Raw genomic sequence first — 6,940 nt, 5'->3', positions numbered from 1 at the left:
GTCGGGGTCTCAACTTACTGTATAGTAGAATACACACGGTTGCAATTTTCGAAAATTGATCCTGCATCAGTACTCTTCCTCTTATGTCAGTCACTGACAGTCACTCAACAAGCCCATTTGAGCTACCATTGTATAGATTGGTAGGTAAATTAGTCTAGCCAGCTTTCTGAACCTTGTAGTAATCATGGCTGAATTACTGACCTGGCACAAAGGACACCTCCCTAAATGTTTTGGGGGAGCCCGGACCTCCAGGAGGCCACCATTGATTTTGTTAGTCAACCAGATATCGTATGAACATATTGTACATTAAAAACACAGTATCATATGATGCAAAATGCATCAAACAGGGATGGTTTCTGTATGATTTCTGTATTTTGAAAGTTACATATCTTAAACTTGATTTGCTGACAAGCAAAACATTTTGGGACTATGTCAACAATGGACTAATGAAACAAATACTAAAATATAATTTTGGGGTGGAGTTTTCCTTTGAGTTGTATTGTGTATGGCTCAATCTGTGGAAATGCTGTGATCACTCATCTTTAACGTTGTGATTCACAGGCCATAATTTGAAAACTGCAACTGAGACAGAATGATGTCAAAGGATGTGCTGAGAACCCGAGTATAACTGGACAGGTAGGGGAGAAAATGGCCTAGTTTTCATGGCACAATGTAAATATCTGACTGCTGCTACATCACAGGAGGTTGGTGGCACCTTAATTGGGGAGGAAGGGCTCGTGGTAATGGCTGGAGCATAATTCGTGGAATGGTATCAAATGCCTGGTTTCTATGGTTTCCATGTGTTTGATGCCATTCCATTTGCTCCGTTCCAGCCATTATTACGAGCCGTCCTCCCCTCAGCAGCCTCCACTGAAATGCATAAGTGAGACAACAAATACATGAAAATATTCAATATATCTTTAGTTTTGGATCAAGGTAGCTTGTAGCTAGCTAGCTGACAGCAAAGGTGTCAGCGATAATGTGCCGGAGCTTGGAGGGATTTGTAGTCTTGCATAATGTCTACTTTGATGCTAATTAGCATTTTCGAATCAGAGTAAAATAGAGACAAATATTTTGATAAAAGTCAACTTGTCAGAGAGATTTACAGAGTTATCAAAACATCACGCCAGGGAAAGCCTACATGAAACACAGACAATGTTTATATGGAAAAAAATCTGTTTTTGACTGCTAGGTTTTATGTTTATTATTACTTGTCCAATGTGGGGCTAGAGTGTTTTTAAGAGTGTTTAACTTTTTAAAGTCATAAGGTGTATATGCGTGGCTCGCAACGGGCCCAAGCCCGCAGCATGTTTGCCTGAGTATGGGGAAGCAAGAACACATGTGCTGGAAGATACTGGGACATCTCCGAAAAAAATATGCATTATTGTAGCTCAGCTGCTGCTATAGATGTCAAAGTATAATTTGTTCATTAGACATTTCATTGCACAAATACAAACCAGTCCATGTATTCCAATGTTTTCTTACAGGTTTAGTCAATTTCACCGTATTTCAACAGATAGTTTTGTAAATCAAACCATTCAAAACGAATACAATCTGAACAGCATAATGGAATATTGCACCTTATCAAAGAAAAATAAATAACAATTTGCAAAACTGCAGCAACCCACAAATTGAAATAAATGTATAAAAGAAGGATGCTATTACACATGCATTTAAAGTATAACTTTTTTAATGTATTTAAACAAAGTAAATATAAATGTAACAATTCAAAACGAATACAATCTGAACAACATAATAATAGAATATTGCACCATATCAAAGAAAAATAAATAACAATGTGCAAAACTGCCGAATCCCACTTAAAACATTAAACTGGTCCCTCTTTTCTCTCTCTTCTTTAGTGCCATGTTATAACCAGCAGCACACAGCAATGCTGACCAGATTTTGCTTTTGAGACATTTGCATTCAGAAATGCAAGCTGCCTCACTTTCGAGGGGCTGATGCGGTTTAGTTTTCGAGAAGACCCTCTCAGAGGGAACGGATGTGGCCACTATGCAGAGTCTCTCTGTCATGACTTTAGTAAGCCGTGGGTAGACAGAGGCATGGTTATTACACCAGCTCAGAGGATCTGCAGATCTTTGGAGGGGATGCTCTAAATAGGTTCGGACCTCCATTATGGCATCTGCTGAGGGATTCCTTCGTGCTGCATCCCCAGTTGCTCTCTCGTCAAACAGCATCCAAACAGCAGACGTTTGTGGCACTACTGCTGGTGCTTCTCCTCCATCTGATCCCTCTTCTTCCTGTTGCCTGAGCCAGCTGACTATGTCCCTCCCTGCTGCTGAGGTTATTCTTTGAAGAGCCTCATCAATCACTCTGGCATCACCGAAGGCTAACTTCTTAAACCTAGGGTCAAATGCAATGGTTTCTGATAGCACATGATTATATTCCATTCTGTGGAACTTTATGTCCATTGATGAACATAGGGTGTCCATCAACTCTGTCACATGTCCTGTGGTTACATTTGCTTCTCTCTGGCGGCTGGCTGTGATTCACTGCAGACCCTGACACAGGAGTATCATTTTTGAGGCTGTCACATAGCTGAAAAGAGAGAACAGTGACTTATTAGTTCAGGTTCATGTTCTGTCTACTGATACTACATTCTCATCTACTGCTCATATACATATATAATACTGGATTAAATAATGATGTAGTAATAACTGCTTACTGTACCTCTCTCCACTGATCTCCACAGTGACCTGCTCAAAGGGTTCCAGGACTCTGCAAAGCTCCTCCACCACCTCCAATTCCTCTTGGGTCAGAGCATCAACAGGTGCATTGACAATGGCCAGGGTAGAGATGATGGCATCCTTTGACTCAAGACACCGCTTCAACATATAAAATGTTGAATTTCAACTTGTAGTGCAGCCTTGTTTAAGCCTCAGCTCAGGCATCCCCATCTGGCGTTGTGTAGTGGAAGTATTCCACAGCTGCTTTCACTTTGTTCACAGTGGGCTTCATCACCTTCAGAGCATCTCTTACAATCAGGTTGATTGTGTGGGCAAGACATTTTAAAATGTTCATGACTTTGGTTATGTTAGCTGCATTGTCGCTAACACAACAGACCACTTTTCCATCTACTTGCCATTCTCAACAGTTCCTCTGCCAATTTCTCTGAGGTGTGTCTGTCGCTGAACTCAAAACAGTCCAGAAGACCGCTAGACATCAAACAATCTTCAATGAAGTGACATGTAACTGACATGTAAGAAGTGGTTACCCTTGATGTCCAGCAGTCAGTGGTAAGGCAAACTGCAGTAGCTTTCTGGACTCTTTCCCACACTGAAGCCTGTGTGCTCTCATACAGTTGTGGAATAAGTGATTTTGAAAGGGTTTTCCTGCTTGGAATTGTGTACATTAAACTTAGACTATTACTATAATTTCTAAAACCTCTGTCCTCCACGATCGAAAATGGCTGAAAATCGGTGGTAATCATTTAAGCCAATGCAATATCAATTTGGCCTTGTTTTGCTACAGACATAGACTTTGGCATAGACGACTGCGTTGCTGTGGGTCGTGGAGTAGGCCTACTTGACTGAGTGGATACATCGCCACGTGTGCAGGTGCTGGCTCCACCACTATCACTAGCAGGCCCGCTAGTTTCTCGAAGCTCCACTACAGCTAGCTTCACAGTTGGGTGCACAGCTCGCATACGCCGGTGTAGGTTGTGCATAGAACCGACTTTATATGAGACTTTGTTTTGGCAAATACTACACTGTGCTCTAACATTGTCTACATTACTAAAATGCATCCAAATGCTACTGTGCTTCAGACTCATTTTCCAGCTGTTGTTTTCACAGCTGTCCTTCCTCTCTCTCCTCGGCTGCTAAGTGTGTGACTGTGAGTGAGTTGGCTCGGCCCTCCCTCACGCATCTTTGGTTCATTGGTTGACACTGCGTGTCTGATTGACAGAAACAACAGGTGAGGCTGTTAGTCTGAGCAGACAGCCAGAACGAATGTGTGTGCGCTTGAGCATTTAGGCCTATATTGTTTCATTTCTTTGAATTAGTTCATTCTATTCATTTAAATCTTTTGATTATTCATTTAATTTTGGGCTATTTTTATAAATAGATTCGGCTCTTCTGATTCGCGAACGACCCATCACTAATCCAGCACTTCTTTACATTGTCATCAATGTTAATAAAGAAGTGCAGAACAAGCCATTTTAGTTTACTGCAATTGTTTCTAAAACCGTAATGCCACCATAAACAGTAAGGTAGTATTTTTTTTATGTATGTGTAGATTAACCTTGAATGCTACGCTTGTTATTAACGTGCAGGGACATACTTGTTGTAGTTTACAGTATTAGTTTGACTGCCTCTGTAACGAGTGAATAAGCCTAGCTATGTTGTTTAGCCTCGCCTACTACAGTTGCCCACATCAGGTTTATCTAGCTCCAAAATTCCACTGTGCTAATATGGATTTGATTAGGCTTTTACACAATATTTCACTGGCGAAGTTACAGTAGCTATGTTTGTCAATTAACCTTATAGTTTATTCAATGAATAATGCTAGCTATGTTCTCTTTATAGAGATGACAGTGCCAGTGGTGAACCTTTCTTTTGCTGCGTGTGGATTCCTGGGTCTCTACCATGTGGAGCCATACTGAGACATGGAGACAAGCTGCTGGGCTCTCTCAGGGCATGTGCTGGAGCTCTGGTGGCTGCAGTGATGATCACTGCTCCAGACAAACTAGAGGTAAGATACGGTCTTCCTCATCATTATCCTATTCTTTGTACATTTTTGGTTGCGTTTAGGCCTACTGATGGTTGATACATTTGGTCTTTATCCATTGCCAAAGAATTTACCTTCAGATTTGCCAAAGATGCCAGAGGCTTGGAGCTGTGAGTCCTGGATATAACTTCATGCTTACACTCTGGTAGTCACTTACTAACTCTGAGAGAGCTACACGCTGAGTATACCAAGATAAGGAACACCTTCATAATAAGGGATCATAGCTTTCACCTGGATTCACCTGGCCAGTCTTGTGTCATGGAAAGAGCAGGTGTTCTTAATGTGTTGTATACTCAGTGTACAGAACAGTCATACTCAGATGCATATGCACACATAGACAGGCAGAAAAACACAGAGACCCAGTTGGTTGGGTTGAATGAGAACAAGTGCTCTTAATGTTTTGTACACTCTGTGTATTTCTTTAACACCTAGATAACTGGGTGTTATGTACATTTTCTTTCTTTTGTAACACCTTCTTTGTAATAAATGGAGCTATTCATGTGTGGGAGTAAATTCAACCTAAGGCTATAGAACTGAACAATGGTCGCATTTGTGTCTTCATTAAGTGCATGCATTACACAGCCAACAGATTGTGTAATAAGTGCGTGCTTTATTATAGAGCCGTACAGTGTTGTTAAATTAATTATTAAAAACATGACAAAAAAGCATCTGTCCCTTTGTTCTCCCCAGGGAGGACATCGAGGAGTTTCTGCCTGGCGATGCCCACAGTAAAGCAGGCAATCGCCTTCACATCTCAATAACGCATTCAAAAAGTGGCAAGAAAACCATCCTATCCAGTTTAGCCTCCAGGGAGGACCTCATAAAGCTAGCCTGCCACAAGCCTGAGCAGATTATATTACTGTATCTTACTATAAACCTTGGCTTTAACACAAAATGTTGTCGTAAATGTTTATGAGGAGCACGGCCATTGTTTTCATATCTTGCAATATGTTTGGGTCAAGGAACATTTCAAAATCTCTTTCACTACATATTTTTGGATTTGGTCTGACCTAATTCCTTTGCTTCTTTTAATTTAAGGCACTCTTAGCCAGTCGTTTTGTGCCTGTCTATGCTGGAATCAAACCGGTGGAATGACAAGGACAGGTAATAACTTTAGCTGCATCTCAAACTCAACCCATGGACGTTATCCTTTACGAGCTTACTGTTACTTTTTTGTTTGTTTATTCATTTTCTGCCCAAAACACAGAGGGCTCATGAACCTCCCCCTCAAACTGGCCAACATGGAAGTAATGGTTATTACATGTTCACAGAGATACAGACAGTACACATAGACAAGTGTGTGTATAGCATTCAGGGAATGGTTTTGCACATCATTTTGCATGATGCAGAACTGTAATTTAGTGGCTGCCTGAACACAGTTATTTTGCAGTATATAAATTGGTTTGATTTTGAGGACATTTTTGTTAATGTTTTGTGTTGTTTTTATCCCTCAGTTTTCCAAGGAGAACATCATCAGGTTAAACCAGTCCTTATTCCCTCCTTTAGAGGAAAGGATGAACCAGTATTGTAGAGGGTCATGACGATGCAGTGGTGTTTCTGAAGAAAGAGAACTGGATCTAGTAGGGTTCCAATTTCAATTGAGAATTTTGTTTTTAGTGTTTTTACTACTTTTAAATGTGGTGCATTCACATGATTTTAGATTTTGTGATAAGACATAGACAATGTAAGTCAAATGTATAATTTGCTCTTTGCACATTCACTGCAAATCCACTGTAGCCCATACAATCAACAGTAATAACTATATAATCTGAGGAGACGTTGGAATATCAGCATGTAACTATATCTCCCATGTGAGGTAACTGGCCTTGATGGACTTCCTTGTGGAAAATCAGTCTTTGAACACGCCTCACCAATTTCCAGCAGCGATCCATTACCCCTGAGCCAGCAGTGGCAGGCGGTGGGGAAATCAGTAAGGCACTTCACAGAAGTACATAATATAACAGGCAGTGGAGTCACGCTAACCTAGCAGAGGTCCTTCAGCTCCTCCAGGACAAGGATGGAGTACCCCTTTGATGTTACCATAGAAATGGCTGTTTGAACTCTGCACGTTCTTCTCTCCTTCTGAGGAACCATTTAATTTCCTCCGGTCCTAGGGTATCGACGTGCACTGTGTTCAAGATCATCCCCCGGTGGTTGAACTCACACACACACACTCACTACACACACCTCC

The 6,940-nt window shown here is 41.1% G+C and overlaps 1 long non-coding RNA gene across 2 annotated transcripts; it reads left to right on the top strand.

The window, feature by feature from the left end:
• The first annotated feature begins 3,889 nt into the window (after positions 1-3,889).
• LOC121846767 lies at positions 3,890-5,879 on the top strand. 2 transcript variants are annotated; one of them, XR_006083694.1, is made up of 3 exons: positions 3,890-4,226; positions 4,548-4,713; positions 5,440-5,879. It is a non-coding gene; the product is annotated as an uncharacterized LOC121846767 (long non-coding RNA). The 2 variants fall into 2 exon arrangements; XR_006083693.1 differs by having other exon boundaries at positions 3,890-4,231.
• The last annotated feature ends 1,061 nt before the right edge of the window (positions 5,880-6,940 follow it).

The sequence above is a fragment of the Oncorhynchus tshawytscha genome, linkage group LG07 (assembly GCF_018296145.1).
Source record: "Oncorhynchus tshawytscha isolate Ot180627B linkage group LG07, Otsh_v2.0, whole genome shotgun sequence".
NCBI classification, from domain to species: domain Eukaryota; kingdom Metazoa; phylum Chordata; class Actinopteri; order Salmoniformes; family Salmonidae; genus Oncorhynchus; species Oncorhynchus tshawytscha.
The sequence above is the reverse complement of the archived record's forward strand: the minus strand, read 5'-3'. Positions and strand labels throughout refer to the sequence as shown.